The sequence below is a fragment of the Macrobrachium nipponense genome, chromosome 3 (assembly GCF_015104395.2).
Source record: "Macrobrachium nipponense isolate FS-2020 chromosome 3, ASM1510439v2, whole genome shotgun sequence".
NCBI classification, from domain to species: domain Eukaryota; kingdom Metazoa; phylum Arthropoda; class Malacostraca; order Decapoda; family Palaemonidae; genus Macrobrachium; species Macrobrachium nipponense.
In genome coordinates this window covers 71864535-71888380 of record NC_087202.1, presented here as the reverse complement: position 1 = coordinate 71888380, position 23846 = coordinate 71864535, and the positions used below count along the sequence as shown (strand labels likewise).

The following is a 23846-nucleotide window of genomic DNA, read 5'->3' as shown; positions in this document are numbered from 1 at the left end:
TCCCAGTGTTAACTTTGTTACTAATGCCTTCAATCCTTGCACTTTCACCCTTTCAACTCCTCTTCCACACCATCTGCAAAATGAGCTTAAGTCAACAACGTCAGCCTTCTTTTTTCATACACATTCAAAATCCCTCATTCAATTTCAATAAATGAAGGGGGTAACAACTACTTCATACCCACACCTTCATTGCCGTTGACAAATTCCAATAAAGCGACTCTGCCAAATTCAGCTCCGCATCTCCTCTAGCCTCCACATAAAACAAATTCTCGAAATACTCTACCCATTAAAGAGCATCTTTCTAAACAAAAAATTTATGCTGAAAACCACTTTTTTTATTAACTCTGCATGCGTATGTTTATGTGAGTGGTGTCTGTGTTAAGGTCCTGGAACATTAGCCAAATCAAGTATATTGTACCATGGAATTGGACTTCTTCCCTTACTTACTCTGATATATATATATATATATGTATGTATGTATGTATGTATATATATATATATATATATCTATATATATATATGTATGTATGTATGTATGTATGTATATATATATATATATATATATATATATATATGTATAAAATACATGTTATACAAAAATAACATCCTAATGTAGGATTAACTTAATTTGCCTATAATTACAAGCAGACCACTAGACCTGAAAACACAGTAGGCAAGGACTGAGTTTTAAGACAGGAGTTATGTCAGATTACAACATCATTATTAGCTAAGTAACTTTCATGCACATGAAATTTTGCAAAAACATCTCTCTCTCCTTTGGTATATTTTACGCAATAACGTCAACATTCATGGTCATTCCAGTGGAGTGACAACTGTTATCTACTCATTAAGTCAAGAGTCTTATACTTACATAATAAAACTTTTGAGGGGAATAATGTTCATCATCCCCAGCTCCGTGTGAACATGCTTGCAGTCCAAAAAATGTCAGTAATATTCAAGCAAGCGCATTTTCCGAAACTGCACTAATGGCGAGAGACAACTTGAAATTGACTGTAAAGGAAATTACGGTATATACTGTACCAGAAAATTCATGATGCATGATCTCTCCCCACATTAAAAAAAAATAATAAAAAATAAATCTCAATTCTTTATGTGATATCTTGATTTTCATTTCCTGTGAGCTGTGAAATAAATTTCCCAACTCAAATTCTACTGAAGTTTCAACATCATTAAGAATATTTTATAGTTGTTGGCTCGTATTCGACTGGAAATGACAACAATTTACCCACTTATCGTCAATTCCATGATATTAAAAAAAAAAAAAAAATCTTCCAATATTCTAAATAAACGCTTAGTGCGTTCCTAGGCTTTTAACTGTACCCTTAATCACTCCCTCACACCTAGTTCCAAGTTATACCAAGAACTGTTTAAGTCATCTGTAAAAACCAATCCATCACAATCAATCTGCGAAATGCGTATTTGAAATTCACCTCGCTTTTCTTATTAAATACCATTCTTCCCCATGACATATAAAGTATAATGCGAAACTAGTAAAACAATCCCTGAGCAACTACAATTAAACCCCCAACAACTTTGAAGACCGGTTAATGTAACTACGTCAAACGTACTTCAAGTAGTACTACATTTTCATGTGAAATGCGTAGGTAACCTCCCTGTAAAACGATTTAAACATGAACACTTTATCATTTCAAACGCTGAACAACGTTATTGTTATGACGAATTATGGTCCTCAATTTCGTTTACCTGTCACCGTAAAACGCTTTCATGAGCAATTCAATGACCTTGGTTTCCTTCAGTTTACAGATAGACCCAGAATTGCAATTTGTGTGTGTAGTTCACAAAATACAAAAATCACATTAGCCAAAGGCGTAAAAATTGTCTAACGTATTGCAGGAGACGGAAGAAATGATGCTGACAAAAACACCATGACGCCGTCAACTACCAAGAGGACTTTCCGATGAACACGGAAAGAGGTTGACACAGTTGTTTGGCGTGGAGTGGCAGCGGCACCAGGCATCAACCATGGCACTGGGCAACACGCCAGCTGCAGAGATCAAGAGAAAGAAAGACTTTCTCTCCTTACCTATAGCTAGAGACATGCGTCACACTTCTCTCACCCGATTGCCTCAATGAATCTCATTAAGTGAACTTTGCTTCACCTTCATTCGTTGTTCGTTGGAAATCCGCGTGCAATCGATTAACTTCTATACGGTAAAATAGAAAAAATATCCAAATAAAAACCACCTGTACTGTATTATCATGTTTAAATAACGCACATGCACGCCAGATTGCAGTCTACGGTAGTTTTTCTTCAGTAAGAATGTCTGCTTTGGATACACAGACCTTGAAAATGATCCCAATGCAATGTTCGTATTCTACCGTCCTTGTCCTTGATAAGTCGAACGCAACTGAACAAAGAGCTACAGATCGCATAGTCCCTGCACACACAAGCTCTAAAATGTCAAGCACATTAAATTTTCGGCATTCACTACAATGGCAATGAATCGATATTTGCGGGGGCTCTACGCTGTACGAAGAATGAAGCAAGCATCCAAAAATAGTCCAAGCAGCATCACAATGGATTCAGCATTCCAAGGTCGGAAAATACTAAGGAATGATCGACTGCGTCTGCTTATAACAGAGACAGAACTACATAATTTCTATCCACGCATTCTCAACGAATGTTTTCAAGGGTAGCTCTCAGCGATGTAAACTGCATCAAACATGAACTCGTAGCATTTGAGTGCAATTCTAAATTGATGAACTTTAACACATGCAACCAAATACTGCAGATTTTTTTAAGATGACATGGACAAACCTTTAATCCATAATTCATTACCAAGAACAAAATAACGGGTGAAAATAAATATGGACTTGTCAGCGTTCTTAAATTAATGGATGCATGTGCGTTCGTGTGTGAGTGCGTGAACGTGTGTAAAATCTTAGCCACTCGCGTCGAAAATAGACTCCACTAAGGCTGGCTCGACGGTACCTAACTCTCCTACTCCCCACCAATCTCCTTGGACCACCTAATGATCGACCTTGCAGTAATAGTCACCTGTTTGCAATCAGTTCCATAAGCCAACCATTAGCGCACAAGCTTAACTTTCGTAAAGCATAGAGTGAGTTTACCACGAAATGTTTAACACAAGGTATTAAAATTATGCATCCCGGAGGGCTGGTAAGTGATATGTTTACGACCAGATAGTCAGGTGGCACATTCTACATTCACGGTACCATTCCAGGGTGCTGTAAATACTGGGGTTTTGCTTAAACTCTTGGAAGACTGGAAAACAATGCATCCAGAGAATGAAGAGCCCCAGGTTTAAATGCTATGGAAATGTACTTTATAGGCAAATGAACAACTTCACCTGTTGTTATCGATCCAATTATTTCACATTTATTTATAACGATTTACACAAGCTTTCTTCCTTTCATAATTCTAGTAAACTGAGTAAATCAAACTTCACACTTGCACGAAAATTTTATCTTATCACAAAGTATTTAGGATGGTGGATCTATCCAACATAAATGATATACGTACTTACCTACTTCATGAAAAAATACATTTCAATTACATTCATTTTTTTTTTAGAAATTATGTATTCCTATAAAAATCAATAAAATTTATCCAATAAAACAATTCGCCAAGTTGGAGGCAACCAGTGGCCTTAACACACCATGATATTCTAAGGGTAAACATAATATACTTAAAAGATTGTTGCTTTAAAAAAAGGTATATCTATCATATAAAGGTCTTTTCCTATGCAAGTTTTTCATTTGTGTAAAATTGTTAAGCAAACTTATCTATCAACTGCTATAAGACTGCTTGAGCTCGCCACCTACCAGGCTGATATCACCATTTGAACCTGGAAGAACAAGGGAAACAAATGGTCTGGTTATTTGCTGTCTTCCTCCTCTGAATGGTTCCATACGATTTTCTATTCTTTTAAAATAACCATAATATAATAATAATAATAGCACAAATACATATCAGCTCTTGATGAGTAACAAAGTGCTTGCTTTTTTCAATAGCTATTAACTTTAATATGTAATAATAATTATAATAATAAAAATATTAATAATAAATTATCTTAGAAGAAGACCTTCTTTCAAACGTATTCTGTTAAAAAGAATGGCAGTGTTTAGCATATTATCATTTAAAATTAATTCGCTAAACAGCCACTCTTTTTAGAATAATAATAATAATAATAATAATAATAATAATAATAATAATAATAATAATAATAATAATAATAATAATAATAATAATAGCACTGAAAGTGTCAGCAGTGACTTTATTTTCCAGGTAGCAAAGTGCTGATTCTTCTAGAGCAACAGAAAACAAACAAATAATGAGTAATGATTATAGGGGTAGTTTTTTCCACTTAGCTCTGGAAATTGGGGCAGGATGCAAGATGTCTGAAAGTAAATATTTGGCAAGCAACCAATGTCTTGTTTTTGAGTCTGATGTTGGGGGCCTGACCACTATCATATGTACCGGCTTGTAGTTTCAGGTTTTAGTGAAAAACACTTTCTTTATCATAATTCCCCACTACTTTCTCGATCACTGTAAAAGTCAAGGTCCAAGTGGTGGCAGCATCAAAACTATAAAATGTTTGATGCATACAATTTCATTCATGTGTGCTCTATAGCAGTACTACTAAATTAAAATTAGATCTATTCAATCACATTTTTTTTGCTTGATTCTTCATCATTCCATGCATATGTTAGATGCTGAGTAACAAGGTCGACTTCAGAACTTCAGGAGTTTTGGAGGGTGATACTGAAACCAAGAAAGAGCTTACCAAATTAAAGACAGACAACCTGGTGGTCATGGAGGTTAGCTTATCACAAAAATGATTTTGGTTTAACAATGGGGGTTTGCATAAACCTCAACCTTGAGACAATTTCAAGATCAGCCAACTAATATGAGTTCAAGGGCTTTATCCAAACTGAACTGGTAATAAGCTTACTATCATTACATGAGATGATGAGCAACAACTCAAATTACCCTGATATATACTATATGTTTAATCAACTGAGCCTACAAATACTCCTCAACTTGTGTCTACAGTGGGTTCCTGACCATGGTCCTGTCTTGGAATTGATGAAAGTAGGAGAGGTACGTCTTATCTCTTTTTCTTTTTATATTTAATCTCTAAAATTTTATCAATAAATATGGCTATTAAAACTTCTTACTTGTATTTTATCACAACTAAGTCAGGTGAGACATATTTTCTGCCTCCCAACCACTTCCAAAAAGCTTACAGCAATCAGTCTCTGAAAATATCCTAACCCCCTACAAAGTTATCAGCAAACATACTTTGAAGTGATCTTAACCCTTTACAAAGCTAGCATCAATCAGTCTTTGAGGTGATCCCACCCCCTACAAATATTTGCAGTAGTGTCTCTAAAGGTGATCAAAACTCTTGAAAAGCTTTTCGCATCTAGCCTGCAAATTAATAATCAAAATGTTATTGTTATTATACAATTAAGTTTGTTCATACTTACCTGGCAGATATATATATAGCTGTATTTTCTGAAGTCCGACAGAATTTCAAAACTCGCGGCACACGCAGTGGGCGGCCAGGTGGTAGTACCCATTCCCGCCGCTGGGAGGCGGATATCAGGAACCATTCCCATTTTCTATTCATATTTTATTAATGCCCCTGTCTCCTGAGGGGAGGAGGGCGGGCAATTTAATTATATATATCTGCCAGGTAAGTATGAACAAACTTAATTGTATAATAACAATAACATTTTGTTCATGCCACTTACCTGACAGATATATATATAGCTGAATCCCACCTTCGGAAGAGAAAAAAAAAGGGCGAATGGTTTGGGAAAGAAGACAGAATAGGATTTTTTAGGAAACTTAAATTAAGTAGATGATATACATCTTGGTTCCTCACCTGTTAGCAAAGTAGACTCTGTGATTACTGTCACTTAAGGCTGCTTTTGCTTAAATCAGAGTTGCCAGCCAGGTGGAGACCTGTAGTGCTGGTGCGCTCTGGATGATCTGTCAACGGTACGTTAGGACCTCAACGTGACAAGACCATCGAGCCATACATATGAGGGCAACGAAGCAACTGACCACCACCTGACCAACTATTCAAAAAAACCCTTAAAACTAACTAAAGGATGGGAGATCTTCACATAAGACTCACCACAACCTAAAAACACAACAATAAAACTAACTAAGGGATAGGGAAAGAGCTACTTCCGGACCCCAAGACTGTGTCCGCAGAAACGTATGGCCCCAGTGAATTACAGTCGTCATAAATCGTTCTCACATCCCTTAGGTAATGTGAGGCGAAGACGGAGTTACTCCTCCAAAAGATGCAATCAAGAATGTCCTGATTGACATATTCTTTTGGAAGGCAAGAGAGGTAGCGACAGCTCGAACTTCGTGAGCTTTCACTCGTAAGAGGCTCAAATCAGTCTTCTGGAAAGATAAATGAGCCTCCTTAATGACGTCCCTCAGAAAGAAAGCAACAGCATTCTTAGATAAAGGTAACTCTGGTCTCTTCACAGAGCACCAGAGATTACCTGAGGGACCTCTTACCTCTTTTGTTCTATGTACATAGAACTTGAGAGCCCTGACCGGGCACAGGGCTCTCTCTGGTTCTTGGCCCACCAGACTTGACATACCCTTGATCTTGAAAGTTTTCGGCCAAGGATTCAAAGGATTTTCATTCTTCGCCAAGAAAGTTGGGTTCAAAGAGCAGACAGCATTGTCTCCTTTGAATCCCACTAAATTACTAAAAGCTTGTATTTCACTAACTCTCTTAGCCGTCGCAAGAGAAGTTAGGAAAAGAGCCTTCCTTGTCAAGTTTCGAAGAGACGCTGCCTGAAGAGGTTCGAAAGGACTTGACATTAAGAACTTAAGAACCACGTCAAGGTTCCATGAAGGAGGTCTCATTTGAGGAATCTTCGAAGTCTCGAAAGATTTTAAAAGATCATGAATGTCCTTGTTGTCAGAAAGGTCAAGGCCTCTGTGCCTAAAAACCGCTGACAACATGCTCTTATATCCCTTGATGGTAGGGACCGCTAATTTCTGCACATTCCTGAGAAAGAGCAGAAAATCAGCTATCTGGTTCACAGAGGTCGAGGAAGAGGAAACTCCCTCCTTTTTACACCATGCCCTGAAGGAAGCCCACTTCGATTGGTAAACAGCTCTTGTAGAAGCACGTCTTGCATTTGCGATTGCTCTCGCAGCTGCTTTCGAAAAACCTCTCTCGCTCTGGCCAACTTTTCGATAGTCTGAACGCAGTCAGACTCAGAGCGGAGAGGTTTTGGTGAAACCTTTCGAAGTAAGGCTGTTTGAGTAGATCTTTCCTCCAGGGCAATGTCCGCCTTGGGAAAGTCTACAAGGAAAGACATGACCTCTGTGAACCATTCTCTCGCTGGCCACATCGGAGCGATCAGGGTCAACCTCGTCCCTTCTGAGGCCGCAAACTTCCTCATGACTTCCCCCAAATCTTGAATAAAGTGGGAAGGCGTACAGATCTAGACCCGTCCAATTCCAAAGCAACGCGTCCACAGCGATCGCTTCTGGATCCAGGACCGGGGAGCAATAAAGAGGAAGTCTCTTGGTCCTTGACGTCGCGAATAAGTCGACCAGAGGGACGTCCCCACAGAACATCCAAAGGTCTCGACACACGTCTTTGTTTAAGGTCCATTCCGTCGGTAGGATTTGTTCCCGACGACTGAGAAGATCGGCCCTGACGTTTTGCACTCCTGCAATGAACCTCGTCAGGATCGTCACCTTTCTTCTCTTCGCCCACAGCAGAATCTCCCTCGCCAGGAAAAACAAAGTTCTGGAGTGTGTTCCTCCCTGATTTTTCAAATAAGCGAGTGCTGTGGTATTGTCTGAGTTTACCTGAACAATCTTGTTCTTCAAACTCCTTTCGAAGAACTGCAGAGACAGAAAGATTGCTGCAAGCTCTTTGACATTTATGTGCCAGGCTACCTGTTCCCCTCCCCAGGAGCCTGACACTTCCTTCCCTCCTAGTGTTGCTCCCCAGCCCGTGATGGAAGCGTCGGAGAACAACACTAGGTCGGGGCTCAGAAGACTTAGGGACACGCCCTCCTGTAGCTTCTGAGGGTCGAACCATCATCTTAGATGGTTCTTTATAGGAAGAGATATTCTCAATATGGCATTGAGATCGTCCTTGGCCTTCCACTCGTCCGCAAGGAAAAACTGGAGAGGCCTGAGGTGCAGTCTTCCCAAGGAAACAAACCTTTCTAGCGAGGAAATGGTTCCCAGCAGACTCATCCATTCCCTCGCCGAGCAAGTCTCTTTCCCTAAGAAGGCAGAGATCTTTTCTAATCCTAGCCGCTGACGTTCCTGGGACGGAAACGCTCGAAAGCCACTGAATCCATCTGAATCCCCAGATACACGATGGACTGTGTCGGGGTCAGATGCGACTTTTCGAGGTTGACAAGAAGTCCCAGGGACTTTGCTAGGGCTAAAGTGAACTGCAAGTCCTTCAGACACTTTTCTCTCGACGACGCTCTGATCAGCCAGTCGTCGAGGTACAGGGAAACTCTTATCCCCGAAGAGTGTAGCCACCTCGCCACATTCTTCATGACTACGGTGAACACCATTAGAGCCGTGGTCAGGCCGAAACACATAGCTCTGAACTGCCAAACTTTTTTGTCTAAGACAAACCTTAGATACTTTCGTTGAAGAGGGTGGATCGGGATGTGAAAGTACGCGTCCTGCAAGTCTAAGGACACCATCCAGTCGCCCGGTCTCAAGGCTCCCAGAACAGAATGAGGCGTCTCCATCGTGAATTTGGTCTTTTCCACGAAAAGATTGAGCCTGCTTACATCTAGAACTGGACGCCAACCTGGACGACTGCTTCGGTACTAGGAAAATCCTGTTGTAAAAACCTGGAGACCCCAGGTCCGCGACTTGTTCCACCGCTCTTTTCTCGATCATTTGTTGAAGAAGATCGAATAACACTTGCTTCTTCTCTCCCTGATAGGATGGAGAAAGGTCTCTGGGAGTCGTAGAAAGAGGAGGAAGATCTAAAAAGGGGATCTTGTACCCCTGCTCCACGATCTTGAGGGACCAAGAGTCCGTGTCCCTCTCTCTCCACGCTCCCGCAAAAATCTTCAGTCTGGCTCCGACTGGTGTCTGAAGGACATGCTTCTCACTTGGAAGGCTTTGATTTAAAGGAAGCTCTTCCTCGTGAAAAACCTCTCCCTCGAGGAGCTGCTCTCGAGGGGGGAGCCCCACGAAAGGGCTTAACCTTCTTCGGCGGTCGAACAAAAGCAGAAGTTGAAGGTACTGCCGAACGTCTTGAAGACTGGGCTAAGAGGTCCTGCGTTGCCTTCTCTTGCAAACTGCTAGTCAGGTCCTTTACTAAAGTCTGGGGGAAGAGATGGTTCGAAAGAGGAGAAAAAAAATCCTGAGCAGAGGTCTGTAAACAGTTGTTTACCGACCGGCGACAGAAAAAATATGAATAGAAAATGGGAATGGTTCCTGATATCCGCCTCCCAGCGGCGGGAATGGGTACTACCACCTGGCCGCCCACTGCGTGTGCCGCGAGTTTTGAAATTCTGTCGGACTTCAGAAAATACAGCTATATATATATCTGTCAGGTAAGTGGCATGAACAAAACTGTCTTTGACATGATACCTAACCTTTCCAAAGCTTGCAGCCATTAGTTATTGAAGTGATCCCAATCTCTTGAAAGAAGTACATATAGCCAAAGAGAAAGTTACAAATACCCATAATAATCAAATGCACATCACAAAGAGACCACATTACATAGTAACAAATGCTGAGGCAATTACAATAACAGAAATGACAATTTGTCGAAAATTGCATTTTTCCTAACTATACAAACCTGAGGTCCTTTAACAATAGGAAGTAGCTAGCGGCAGCTGGAACGGTCGTAAGCTTCGACCGAGGGGAGAAAACGGTAGTTAACTGCTTGTCCGATCGTCGCGCGCCGCGCGACTGGGAGGTAAACAAATCACTTTTGCTTTTGGCCCATGCAAAATACGCAGAGTGAGGGGTGGCATGAGGAGGGACTTTATGTTAAAGGACCTCAGGTTTGTATAGTTAGGAAAAATGATATTGTTATGTTACAATAAAGTTTCATACATACTTACCTGGCAGATATATACATAGCTAAGACTCCGTCGTCCCCGACAGAAATTCAAATTTCGCGCCACTCGCTACAGGTAGGTCAGGTGATCTACCGGCCTGCCCTGGGTGGCAGGACTAGGAACCATCCCCGTTTTCTATCATATTTTCTCTCTTCCACCTGTCTCCTGCTGGAGGGGAGGCTGGGTGGGCCTTTTTAATTGTACATATCTTGCCAGGTAAGTATGTATGAAACTTTATTGTAACATAACAATATCATTTTCATACAATCAACTTACCTGTCAGATATATACATAGCTGATTGGCACCCTTCGGTGGAGGGTAAGAGACAGCTACTATATGGAATAGACAGGTAAACAACATATGTTGTAGGTATAAATAAAACCTTGGTTCCTACCTGATAGGTGGTAGACTTGGTGGGTGTTTGCCCAGTAGTCTGCATCACCTCAAGAACTTTAGCGAGATATGTGATCTATGGCCAAGAGTTCTTGTGGGTCTGCCGATGGGGTCTTACCCACTTACTCAGCAGAGCCTAAAAGGACTTTGTCAATGGGTGCTGATCCACTTATATGACAATACACCTTATGAAGGAGCACACAACCAATCCCGACCACCTGATCCTAACCATGTGTTAGAACTAAGGATTGTTACGAGTTATCCCCGAACTCGTCACAACAACCGTAACTCAAAAACCACTACGCACACATACATAATTTTTCAAAAAAAAATTATACTCAACTAATTGGATATGACGAGAATTCTCTTATGACAAACATAGACGGCCGCCCGTGCGAGCCTGAATCCTCCATTGTTCGAAGAGATTCTCGACCATATCCAAACAGAAGAACAGTATCATACATTCTAAGGATTGGTGTCGGCTCCCGTACCCAGAATCGTATCTGCCGATACGATAGGACCTAGAGAAAAGCACTTCTCATACGTCACACGCACGTCTTTTCAAGTAATGAGATGCAAATACCGAGTTGCATCTCCAATATGTCGTATCTAATATTTTTTAGTGACATATTCTTATAAAACGAAGAGAGACGTCGCAACCCGCTCGTACTTCATGAGCTTTTACTCTCAGAAGTTGTAATTGTTCGTCCGGACGGACAGACCTTGTGAGCGTCCGTAATGACGTTCCTTACAAAGAACGCTAGAGCGTTCTTTGACATCAGTCTTGTGGGGTCTTTGACCGCGCACCAAAGACCTTGTCTAGAGCCTCCCAAACTGACGTTTCCTCTGAAGATAGAACTTCAGAGCTCTAACAGGGCATAGAGACCTCTCTGCTTCTCTGCCTACGAGACTAGACATTCCTTTGATTTCGAATGACCTAGGCCAGGGATTCGTGGGATTCTCGTTTTTCGCTAAAAACAGAGTTTTAAACGAGCAAATCGCCGAGTCTTCCTTGAATCCTACTTTATCCTGCAGAGCTTGTAACTCACTAATTCTTTTTGCCGTTGCTAACGATAAAAGAAATAGGCATTTTCTAGTTACGTCTCTAAATGAGGCCTGATGAGGAGGTTCAAATCTATCCGAAGACAATTTTGAGGACTACGTCCAAATTCCAGTTCGGAGGTACTGGTTCTTTAGACTTTGACGTCTCAAAAGATCTTATGAGATTCGTGGAGATCTTTGTTATTTGCCAGATCTAAACCTCTGTTCCTGAAATACAGCCGAGAGCATACTCCTGTATCCCTTTATTGTGGATACGGCTAGATGCGATTTTACTCTCAGGAATAGCAAGAAATCAGCAATTTCCGCTATAGAGGTAGAGGAGGAGGACACTTCTTGGCTCTACACCACCTTCTAAAGACCTCCCACTTCGACTGGTATACTTTCGAAGTGGAGGTTCTGCGAGCTCTCGCGATCGCGCTTGCCACTTCGCGAGAAAAGCCTCTCGCTCTGACAAGTCTTTCGATAGTCGAAAGGCAGTCAGAGCGAGAGCGGGGAGGTTTTGATGGTACCTGTCTTGAAGTGTGGTTGTTTGAGAAGATCCGTCCTTTCCTGGTAGGGATCTTGGAAAGTCTACGATCCACTCTACCACCTCCGTGAACCATTCCTGGGCCGGCCAAAAGGGGGCTATTAAAGTCATCCTCGTCTCTTTGACGCCACAAACTTTTTCAATACTAACCCCAGGATTTTGAATGGGGGAAAAAGCGTACACGTCCACTCGAGACCAGTTTAGCAGGAAGGCGTCTACCATAATTGCTCTTGGGTCTTCCACGACCGAGCAAAACACCTGGGAGCCTTTTTGAAATGTATGTTGCGAATAGATCCACGTGAGGAGTTCCCCACAGAGACCAGAGATCGCGACATACTTCCTCGTGCAGAGTCCATTCTGTATGAAGGACCTGGTTCCTCCTGCTGAGCCTGTCCGCCCTCACATTCCTTACTCCCTGTACGAACCTTGTCAGCAGGGAGATGTTCCTGTGAGACGTCCAAAGTAATAGGTCCCTCGTGAGTCGTAAAGGAACGAGGAGTGAGTCCCTCCCTGTTTCCGAATGTAGGCAAGTGCGGTGGTGTTGTCCACGTTTACTTGTACTACCTTGTCTCTCACCAGAGGTTCTAGGCTCTTCAAAGCCAGGTGAACGGCGAAGAGTTCTTTGCAATTTATGTGCCAGGACACCTGTGCTGGTTCCCAGGTGCCTGACACTTCCTCCGAGCCTAATGTCGCTCACCCCCAACCCGTCTCCGACGCGTCGGAGAACAACACTAGGTCTGGTTTCTTTGATCTTAGAGAGACCCCTTTGTTCTCTTCCAGAGGCAGCAACCACCACTGTAGGTGTGCCTTTACCTCCACTGGAATGGGGAAAACGTCCGACAGTTGTCCGTTTTTCCAGCTCCAAGACTTCTTGAGGAAGAATTGAAGTGGACGGATATGAAGTCTTCCGAGAGGGAAGAATTGTTCCAGCGAGGAAAGCGTCCCCAGAAAGGCTCAACCATTCCCTCACTGACGTTTGCTGTTTCTCTAAGAATAGAGAGATTATCCTCAAACCTTTTTCGGTTCTCTCTTGCGAAGGAAAACTCGAAAACCCCGAGAATCCATCCGAATCCCCAGATAGACTAGGTCTTGTCTGGGGGTCATCTGAGACTTCTCGAGGTTCACAAGCAATCCCAACGCCTTGGTCAAATCTAGAGTTAACTTTAGGTCCTCCAAACACTGTCTCTCCGATCTGGCCCTGATGAGCCAGTCGTCTAGGTACATCGAGACATTCACTCCTTTGAGATGAAGAAATCTCGCCACATTCCTCATCAGGCTTGTGAAGACCTGAGGAGCTGTGGACAGCCGAAACACAAGGCTCTGAACTGAAAGATCCTTCCCCCCGTCATGAAACGGAGGTACTTCTTCGATGAAGGGTGGATCGGGACGTGAAAGTAGGCGTCTTGGAGATCTAGAGACACCATCCAATCTCCTTGTCGTAATGACGCTAGACTGAAGCGAAGTCTCCATGGAGAACTTCTCCTTCTGAACAAATTTGTTCAAGAGCACTGACGTCCTAGTACTGGTCTCCAGCCTCCCGAGGCTTTCGCCACTAGAAAAAGGCGATTGTAAAAGGGGAAAATACCCCGGGGAGTTTTGATCCAGTACTAGTTCTACTGCACTCTTGTCCACATTTGTTCCACCATTGATCGAAGAGTATCCCTCAGCACAGGATCCTTGTACTTGGCTGATAGTTCCCTTGGTATAGACGTTAGGGGCGGAGTATTCAGGAAAGGGATACGATATCCCTTCCTTAAGATCTTTAGTGCAGAGCGTCTGCGTCTATCAGTGTCCAGGCTTCCACGAATTCCAGGAGCTGGCACCTACTGGTGTTTGGAGGAGGAAATGTTTTCATTTGCCCTTTTTAAAGGACGAAAGGCGGACCTACCTCTTCTCTCTGGAGCCTTCCTTCTTGCGGGAGGTCTGGAGATCGGACCACCTCGAAAGGGCTGCCTAGAAGTGCTAGGTTCTTTCTTGTCCGACACTAAAGCAGGTTTCTTCTTCGTAGCTGACTGCGTCAGAAGATCCTGTGTCGCCTTCTCAGTTAAAGAGTGGAGCTAACGTCCTTCACTAACTTAGAAGGAAACAAATAGTCCCGCCGAAAGAGGAGCATATAGCAGAGCTGCCCTCTGCGCATGCGAGACTGCCTTTGTTAAGAAGGCGCCATAACACTGTCCTTTTCTTCAAAAGACCTGCTCCAAATAATGCAGAGACTTCCAAAGATCCATCCTGTACTGCTTTGTCGATGCACGACAAAATGCATAACAGGGCTTCAGTTCGATTCCCTGCGAATCGTGAGCTTTCTTGGACATCACCCCAAGGGACCAATCTAAGAAGTTGAATACTTCCAATACATGGAAAAGTCCCTTGAGGAGATGATTCCAGTTCCGAAATACTCCAAGTTATGCGGGCAGAATTAAGACTAGGGACGCCTTGAAGCGTCAACTAACGTTGAAAAGTCTGCCTCTGTAGTAGAAGGAGAGCGATACCCATATCCTCCCCCGTCTTGTACCATATGCCTCTTTTCCCAGCTAACCTTGCTGGAGGCATGCAAAATACTGTCCCTGGTTAAGTCTTTCTTCGACTCATCCAGGCGTCTAAGGCGTGTAAAGCCCGCTTCATCGAGATGGTGGGCTTCATCTTCAGAAAAGACGAAGTCTTCTTCGCCTTCGCACTCGAAAAGAGCGAGCGCGGAGAAGGAGGAGCAGCCGGAGTCAACTCGTCTCCGTATTCCTCCAGAAGCATGGTTGTCAACACCTTATAGTTGGACAAGCCCTCTCTTCCAAGATCGTCATCCTCCGAGTTTCGTTCGAACTCGTGATAATCCTGAGTTTCTGTTCTCCTTTCAGAATGTTCCTCTTCTGGGGGAGACAAACTCCTGATCGGAGAGGGGCTAAGGGAATGAAAGTCTTTCCTTTTTCCCATTCTGATCGACTTGGAAGCCGTCACAACAACCTGCGGCTTCTCTCGCGCTTTAGAAGACGTCATGTATGACGCTTCCCGCTCTCCGAGCGTCATGTATGACGTCTCTTGTTGACGTTTAGAAGACGCTTCGCGTCCGGAAGACGCTTCGCTTTCTAAGGGCTTCCTACTCGGCGTCATCAATCTTGGACGGAGCGTCACGTCTAAGATCCTCTTGATTTGACGCTTCACTTCTAAAAGACGTCTTCCGAGCAGGTGCGAGAGGACGAGACTTCTTAATAGGAAGCGTCACGTCCTTCCGACGGGGCGCTAAAACAAAACTCCCACAAGAGATGATAGTTGTTCTTGCACCGCCATAATGATCTCCTTGACGCTTCTCCTACGTCTAGCGCCTGACGCCCTTCGTCATCACTCGGGGAGGGGAACGAAGCATGATGGGGTACTTCCTCATAAGCGTCAGGTGACGTTGACGCCACCTTCGCCTTCTTAATAGCAGACGGGGCGTCATCCGAGAAGCGCTCCGGGCTAGAATCAATGTCTTGCTTCATATGACGCTTCAGCGGTCTCGATAAGGTCGACTCCTTCCACCCTCGTTTAGGTGAGGGAGAGGGAGAGGACGAGAAACACTCGCGAAGGACGCTTTTCCTGTAGCGCCCTTGAGCTGGCTGCCATGAAGCAAGCTAGCTGAAGGGACGTCTGACCGTTGGGGATTCCCCACGACCTCCTTAAGGCTTTCGACTTTCCTTCTCCTCTGGGCATGTGAGCTTGGAAGAGGTCTAGGCCTGGGAGCGCCGCAGGGACGATCAAACGCCCCCTCCACAACACTGATAGGGCTCACTTCACTAAAATTTTCACATTCACTAGCCTTACCTTTCGAGTCCGCCATCTTGGACTTCATGTCTCGAATCGTCGCTTTCAGATTGGCGATTTCCGATGCCGAATCCGAAAAGACACTCTGAGAATGAGATTTATAGGGAGATTCTCCAGAAGTAGGGTTAGAATTATTATTTAAAGGCTCAATAGGCCTTGAATTCACACCTTTCAGTCTTCTAACTCTATCCCTCTCTAACTTCTTCAAATAAGAAGTCAAAGTCTTCCATTCTTCTGCATTCAAACTCTCGCATTCCTTACAAGTGTTTAGTAGCAGAACACTGCACCCCCCTACATTTACGGCATACAGTGTGAGGATCAACCGAAGCTTTCGGTATCCTCACCCTGCAGCCTACATTCACACACATTCTCACACTCACATTAGAATCAGACATCCTGAGAAAAATCCAAAAGAGTTATTCCAAAAACAGTCCACAGTAGCGAATGCCAAAACACGATCCAAATACGTCACCAAAAGTCGAAAAAACGTTGATCAAATGTTGAAAAAAAGAATCCAAGTCAGGAGGTAATAACAACAATGTTGATACCACCGGCGACAGAGAAAATATGATAGAAAACGGGGATGGTTCCTGAGTCCTGACCACCCGAGGGCAGGCCGGTAGATCACCTGACCTACCTGTAGCGAGTGGCGCGAAATTTGAATTTCTGTCGGGGACGACGGAGTCTTAGCTATGTATATATCTGACAGGTAAGTTGATTGTATGAAAATGCAATTTTCGACAAATTGTCATTTGTTCCGATACGTAATACAAACCATCGGTCCTTTAACAATAGGAAGACTCACTTCTTGGTGGGTGGAATCTGAGTCTTTTGATGAACAGACTGGTGTTCGTCCATCCCTGGAATGCCTCCCTGGTCGTAAGAGCGAGGGAGGGATCCAAGCCTCTGTCCGATTGATCGGGGTGTGCACCGCAGGATCAATGGTCAGACCTCTGGCCGAGTACTAAGAGAGAGGCAAGCGTATCTCTTCGTACCAGCATTGTAAGAACTTTGTCCTTACATGAGCAAATGTAAAGTAATGGGTTTGTCTCATGTTGGCCTCCACTTTCTCCCCCCTTTGGTTGGAGAAAGTGGTGGATATTTACTCCTATCTCTAGTTAAAGAGATAGGATGGAGCTCTGTTGAATAGCTTACCTGCATCGGACTCCTATCCAGCAAGGTAACGACCGTATCCCTCTGCCCACAGGTAGTAGTTTAGGTAGAAAAAGTGTGGGAAGAGAAGCCAAAAGTCACTCTCTCATTCACGCATTCATTCTCCCAGTCATACAGGAATCGATGCTGTTCTGCCTGCTCGGTGCTGGGTAAGCTTACACAACGTGTTGAGCAGCCACCACAGGTCCCAAGGAAAAAGTATCCAAGGTGACTTGTGGGGGCAATATCCCGAAGGTAGAAGGACGTGAAGGTGGTCTGGTTTGGCCCAGACACCTGCCTTCAGGACTGCGCCACGGAGAGATAAGTTCTTACGGCAACGCTAAGGAGGGTCCGATACCTCTGACTTCGTGGGCTCTCGGACGGAGCGTACGGATGTCGTCGCTACCATCAGCTTCGTACGCTCTCCTGATCACCTCACGTAGCCAGAAAGAAAGCGTGTTCTTGGAGACTTCTTTCTTGGTGACCCCAGTGCTAACGAAGAGGCTGTCGACACTCAGGCCTGAGATGTCGAGTTCTCTTCAGATAGAGCCGTAGCGCCCTCACAGGACAAAGCAGCATCTCATCCGCATCGTTATCTGTAAAGTCCAGCAGGGGAGGGGATCGTGAAAGACTCGAACCTGTCGTCAGGGATCGACGGATTCTGAGTCTTAGCTACGAAGTTCGGGACGAAAATCGAGTTCGCAGATCCCCAGCCTCTGGTATGTTAACATCATAAGAAAAGGCCATGTAGTTCCCCTACTCTCTTCGCCGATGCCAGGGCCAGCAAGAAGAGGGTCTTGAGGGTCAGATCCCTGTCTGACGACTCTCGGAGTGGCTCGAACGGTGCTCGAGTCAGACTCCTAAGGACGAGAGTCACGTCCCACGCAGGGGGGGGGGCCTGAGTTTCCCTGGGTGGGCAAGACCTTTCGAAGCTCCTCATTAGCAAGGATATCTCGAACGAATTAGTGATGTCCAGTCCCCTCAGTTTTAGGACGAGAGCCAGAGCGGCTCTATATCCCTTAACTGTGGGTACTGAGAGAGCTTCTCTCGGCGAAGAAACACGAGGAAATCCGCTACCTGCTGAAGAGCTGGCTCTGAGAGGAGACAAAACAAACCTGTCTAACGACACCAACCCACAGAAGACGGGGCCCACTTCCCCTGGTACACAGCTGCAGAGGGACTGTCTGACGTGTCCAGCCATCTCTGTTTTTTGCTGCGCTACGAGAAAAGCCTCTCGTTCGCAAGAGATGGTGGATAACAGCCAGCCGTGAAGTTGAAGGACTGGAACTGCCGCGGTGGTACCGTTCAGTACGTGTGGCTGGGCTAGAAGGTTGTGCCAGTTGGGTAGCTCTCTCGGTGCGTCTGCAAGAAGTAGCCAACAGGTCCGGATACCAAACGGCTTGAGGCCGTTTGGGAGCCACCAGGATCATTCTGAGATTGGGAGTGACCAGCGCTCGACTGATCACTTTCCGAATCAGACAGAAGGGAGGAAAGGCGTAAGCGAAGAGGTTGTCCCAGGGGTGTTGGAGAGCGTCCTCTGCAGCTGCCCATGGGTCCGGCACGGCCGAGAAGAACACCTGGATCTTCCTGTTGTGCCGGGTGGCGAACAGGTCTACGACCGGTCGCCCCCACAGGTTGAAGAGCCTTTCCGCCACGTCTTGGTGTAGAGCCCATTCGGTCCCTATCACCTGATCCCGACGGCTGAGCTTGTCCGCTACTACATTCCTCTTTGCCTGGAATGTAGCGTGCTGACAGCTCTATCGAGTGAGCCGTGGCCCACTCGTGCACCTGCACCGTCAAACTGATGGAGCGGAAGAAGAGCACTAGACCCCCCCTGCTTGTTGACATATGCCACTACTGTGGTGTTGTCGCACATCAACACCACTGAGTGTCCCACCAAGCGGTCCCGAAACTCTTGGAGAGCGTTGAACGCCGCCTTGAGTTCCAGGACATTGATGTGAAGGTGCTTCTCGTGATGTTTCCCACACACCTGCAGTCAAGCAACTCCTCCAGGTGTGCGCCCCATCCCTCGGTCGATGCGTCTGAGAACAGAAGCATCTCCGGGGGGGAGTGCGTATGGGCACTCCTCTTAAGAGGTTCTTGTCGTCGAGCCACCAGGCTAGGTCCTGCCTCACCTTGTCCGTGATAGCCACGGGAAAGTAAGGAGGATCCTTGGCCTGAGACCAACTCTCCCTTAGCCTCACTGGAGAGACCGCAGGTGAAGACGCCCGTGAGGGGACTAACTCTCGAGTGACGACAGATGGCCGATCACGACTTGCCATTGCTGTGCTGCCTGTTCCCTGCCGCGACAGGAACCGGCGGGCTGCCTCCCTGCATTTGCTGATACGCAAGTCTGCGGGAAAGACTTGCCCTGCTACCGTATCTATCAGCATACCCAGGTACTTCATCTTCTGCTTGGGTTGGGCGAGATCGGACTTCTCGTAGTTTATCACGATCCCCAGATCGCGACAAAACTTGAGGAGTCGATCTCTGTCCTGTAGCAACTGCGAGCGGGAGCTGCCAGGACCATCCAATCGTCGAGATACCTCAGAAAGAGTATCCCGTTCGAATGGGCCCAAGCCGACACCAGAGTGAAACACTCGCGTTGAACACCTGTGGGGCTGATTGGGGCGGTTGAGAGAACCGAAACAAAGTTGCCCTGAATTGGTACACCGTCCCCGTCGAAGATGAAGCGGAGGTACTTTCTGGAGGACTGATGGATGGGTATTTGAAAATACGCGTCCTTCAGGTCCACCGAAAGCATGAAATCGTTCCCCCTGATCGAGTCGAGCACTGAGCGTGCCGACTCCATCGTGAACCGCGTCGTGCGAACGAAGCGGTTCAGGGGAGAGAGGTCTATCACCGGGCGCCAGCCCCCCGATGCCTTCTCCACTAGGAAGAGGCGGCTGTAGAAGCCTGGTGACTGGTCCTCCACGATTTCTACAGCTCGTTTCGCCAGCATGGTCTTGATCTCCTGTCGAAGAGCGTTGTCCTTTGCTGATCCCCTGGACATAGGTCTGTAGATGGACCGGTTTTTGGAGATGAGGGGGGCCGAGACTCGAAGGGTAGTAGATATCCCTCCCGAAGGACGTCTACTATCCAGTTCTCGGCGACCGTAGCGCTGCCAAGTCGCCCAATTGGGGGGGGGCTCGCGCAGGCACCCCCCCACTTCCGGCAGCAGGTTGGGAGGGGGAAAACGCCGTCCCTAGCGTTTTCCCTCCTCGTTTCGACTTCTTCCCAACCCACCTCCTGGGGAAAGGAGGGCGGGAGGAGGGCTGGTTGCGGCCTCCTCTCGCAGAAGTCGAAACAACTGGAGTCTTCACACGGGGTTTGGAAGACGGTGCAACCGTCTTCGCCGCCGTGGCAAAAAAAGCGCTAGCCAAGCTCTTTGGTTTTGGCCGCAGTTACTCGAGGGTTGCCCAGAAACCTTCGAGACTGCCTGGTGAACTAAGCGGTCACTCTCGTCAGTGCGCCGCCGTTCCACCGCAGCGTCCACCATCTCTCCAGGAAAGAGAGCTGGGGAACTCCTAAGAGGTCCATTTCTTAGCCCGAGTGCCGCCTCACGCCCAGCCCAGCCCCCTTGGTCACTCGGGTAAGGACTGCGTCCCTACGCCGAAGAAAACCAAGTTGGCCCCAGTTAGCAGTCTGATGGGCGAGGTAAGAGATTGCTCTTCCTCCAGACTGGCACAGTCTCCTAAAAGAAGCGTCGTCTTCGAGAGCACAACTCCCGGAGCCGGCCGCTACCTTGGATATTGTGAGGGACCACAAAAAATCCAAACCAGGAAACTGCTGGAATGCTGCCATAGCGGTAGATTCCAGGGCAAGTGCCTCCTGCTGCGAGAACCATAGGTTCTCCGACAGGAGCTGCTGCAGGGACACACCTGAGTCAGCCTCGCTAACTCCGGGTTAACCTGTTTCGGCAGTATCGGGTCTTCTGATGGCACGTAGAAACGCCTCTGCCGCTGTAGAGGAGGAGGAAGCAGCTTAGAGGACCGTCCGGATTTTAGCGAGTCCTCCCGTCCTGAGACGAGATTCTCCACCTGATCCAGGACTGAGTCCGCAAGCTCTGATCGTGGCAACCCCATCATCATTTTGGGCTCCCTCTTGGGACCCCAAATGACTCGAGCCGGGACGTGGGCTCCGATGGTGGTAGCGGCGATCCTTCCGCGAGGCCATTATGCAGACGCATCAGCTTAATGACTTCCGCGAAGTTCCTCTGTATCTCGGGCGTCACAGCGTCTTGTGGAGTAGGACCGTCCAGTCCCTCCAACAAGAGCATATCCCTCGATACTCCTCCTTCAGAAGGAGGAACAGCGACAGACCCCTGACGGTCGCCTCCAACTACTTGCGCGTACGTCCTGGTCGGTCCTAAGACCGTGCCTGAGCCGTACGGCGTCATAGCCGGGTCACGAGCGGACGCAAACCTGCTAGTGATCGCTCCCTTTGGTACCTCGCTCCTCCCGGTATAGCCCGAGGAGGTTGAAGGTATAGGAGAGGCAGACCTGACGCTCCCCCCACGCTCGCTGGCAGGACCAGCGTGCGTAGAGGGCTGCTGCCGATCGTCAACACGCGGTGACGGTCTAGCAGTAGCCTAGCGTCGCCGCTCGCCTGGGGCGATTGGCTCGGCTGAGAACGTCGAGACCGCTCTCTAGCGTCAGGCGAGCTGCCGCTGGTCACCGTCTCCGCCCGGGTCCCATCGGGAGCGGCGGACGGGTGACCTGCTAGGCTCCCTTTACGCGTCGAGACCGGCCAGCGTCCTCTCGGCGCGTCAAACCGCTGGTACCAGCCGTGGCTGGTACCGGCGGCCGTGGGGACTCCTTCCTCGCCTCAACCCGTGGCCGGTCAGTGACCGTGCACGTCAGCCCGAGCAGCCGGTTGGTCGCTGCGAGAGCGTCCACTGGCCTGGCGAGAGTCGTGTGCACGACTCTCGCCAGTCTTCTGCTCCGTGCCGCTGTCTTGACGGCGAGCGAGCTCGGTCGTCGAAACTTTGGCTGGACGGTCCTCTTTAGAAGAGCGTCCACTCGGTGCTTCTCGCGAACGAGAAGCAGCCGAGACGGAACCTGGTTTAGCGGCAGAACCACTAGCACAGGTGAGGACGCACCAGCCGAGGCTGATGCACCTCTGGTCCCCGTCGACTTCTTCTTTGCAGAAGAGAGCGACGGGCCCGCACCCGAGGAACAGGAGGACCAGCAGAAGAGCTCCCCAGCTCGCCTGAGCGAGCCGGGCCCTTAGAAGATCCCGAAGGAGTCTTCTTAGGGGGGAGGAGGCAACCTTCTTCTTTCTTCGGCTGTTTGGCCTTAGAAGTCGAAGGGGAAGGAGAGGCAGCAGACGACGAGAAGACGATGAAGACGATGACGACAACCTTCTTCCTCTTCCTCTTCTTCTTTCGCCAGGCTCCGCAGGACAGACGTCAGGTCTTCCATCCAGGAGGGAGCCGGGGCAGTTGCCGAAGCAACAGGGCCCGACTGCACCTGTCCGGAAGGACCTGAGACTGTTACAGCAACACCAGCAGACGGGAACGGCAGGAACAGGTCCGGGAACAGCAGGAACAGCAGGAACATCTGAAAGGTATGTGTACCTGAAAGGGAAAGAGTCGCTGGAGCGGCCACAGGTACGGCAGGCACGGCAGGTACTACGGGAGAGCCAGGCGTCCTGTCGACAGTCATCGTCATCCGTGGCACTGGCGGCAGGTCCAGGGGGGTACTCTTGGGGCAGCGGAAGTCCGGGGTCGGCAAAGGAAAAAAAATCCAGGTGGTGGTGGCATCGTCCTCTTTGGAACGGCGGCAATTGGTTTTTGTACTGCCACCGTGGGTGTCACCGACATTATGTGAGGCGTATATACAAGAGTGGTGGCATCTCATACGCAGGGGTAGTTAATGTGGTCGTCGTGGTGGTCACCGCACCATGAGTGACCACGGCCGACCCCGCCAACCGCTGTAGCAACCCCTGGATGCTGGGCATTCCCTGCGTCCCAGCGACTCCCACACCTGTCCCAAGTCGTCCTTCGCTGCTGGCACACCTGCGGAAGCAACAGTCGGGTTAATAGGAGGGGCTTCCCCGCGCCTGGGGGGCGAAATACCCCCACAGAGCGGACAGAAGACCCCGAATACAACTGTACGTCCGGGTAGCGGGCGCCCTCCTCCACACTCGACGGATCGAGAGAGGAAAAGGACTCCGCTACCCCCCCGCAGGGGAAGGCGCAAACCGTGGGGGCTGGCCGGGAGGCAGGAAAGAGGACGAAGTGTCCGTCACCAAAGGAGTCACTGGACTTTCCGATGACTTCTTTCTTGGCCGGCCTAAGTCTCTTCCTGCCCTCGTACAGCACCCACTGCGCCTCGGACCAATTCATACAAACCATACATGGCTCGTTGCGAGAGCACTCGGTCCGCGTCCCTCGACAACGAGAACAAACCTCGTGGGGGTCCACCTCCACAAAAGACCTGAACCCCCCACATTTACGTCCCTCCAGCCCGGGACACACTCTACGGGCGACTGGAGGGCGCGGTGAAATCTCAATCTCCTCTAATTCACTCATTGCACATCAATTGAATAGAGAAAAAAGTACTTACAATCACTCCTGATATACAGAAAGAGAAAACAAATACTCAAAGATGAAGCAAACGACAAGCGGGCAGAGCGATGGCGAACACGTCCTTCCACACACGGCCGAAAGCAAAAGTGATTTGTTTACCTCCCAGTCGCGGCGCGCGACGATCGGACAAGCAGTTAACTACCGTTCTCCCTTGTTCGAAGCTTACGGGACCGTTTCCAGCTGCCGCTAGCTACTTCCTATTGTTAAAGGACCGATGG

At 47.5% G+C, this 23846-nt stretch overlaps 1 protein-coding gene across 8 annotated transcripts in view; it reads right to left on the bottom strand.

Annotated features, from left to right (window-relative positions):
- Positions 1 to 23846, bottom strand: part of LOC135221803 (uncharacterized) — a 163415-nt gene that overhangs the window by 127081 nt on the left and 12488 nt on the right. For 7 of the 8 annotated variants that reach the window (XM_064259663.1, XM_064259669.1, XM_064259660.1 and 4 more), the window contains one exon: positions 3829 to 3851. The exons of the other annotated variant lie outside the window; for it this stretch is intronic. The gene's annotated coding sequence lies outside the window, so the exon portion shown is untranslated. The remainder of the gene's footprint in view (positions 1 to 3828; positions 3852 to 23846) is intronic. 8 annotated transcript variants of the gene reach the window in all.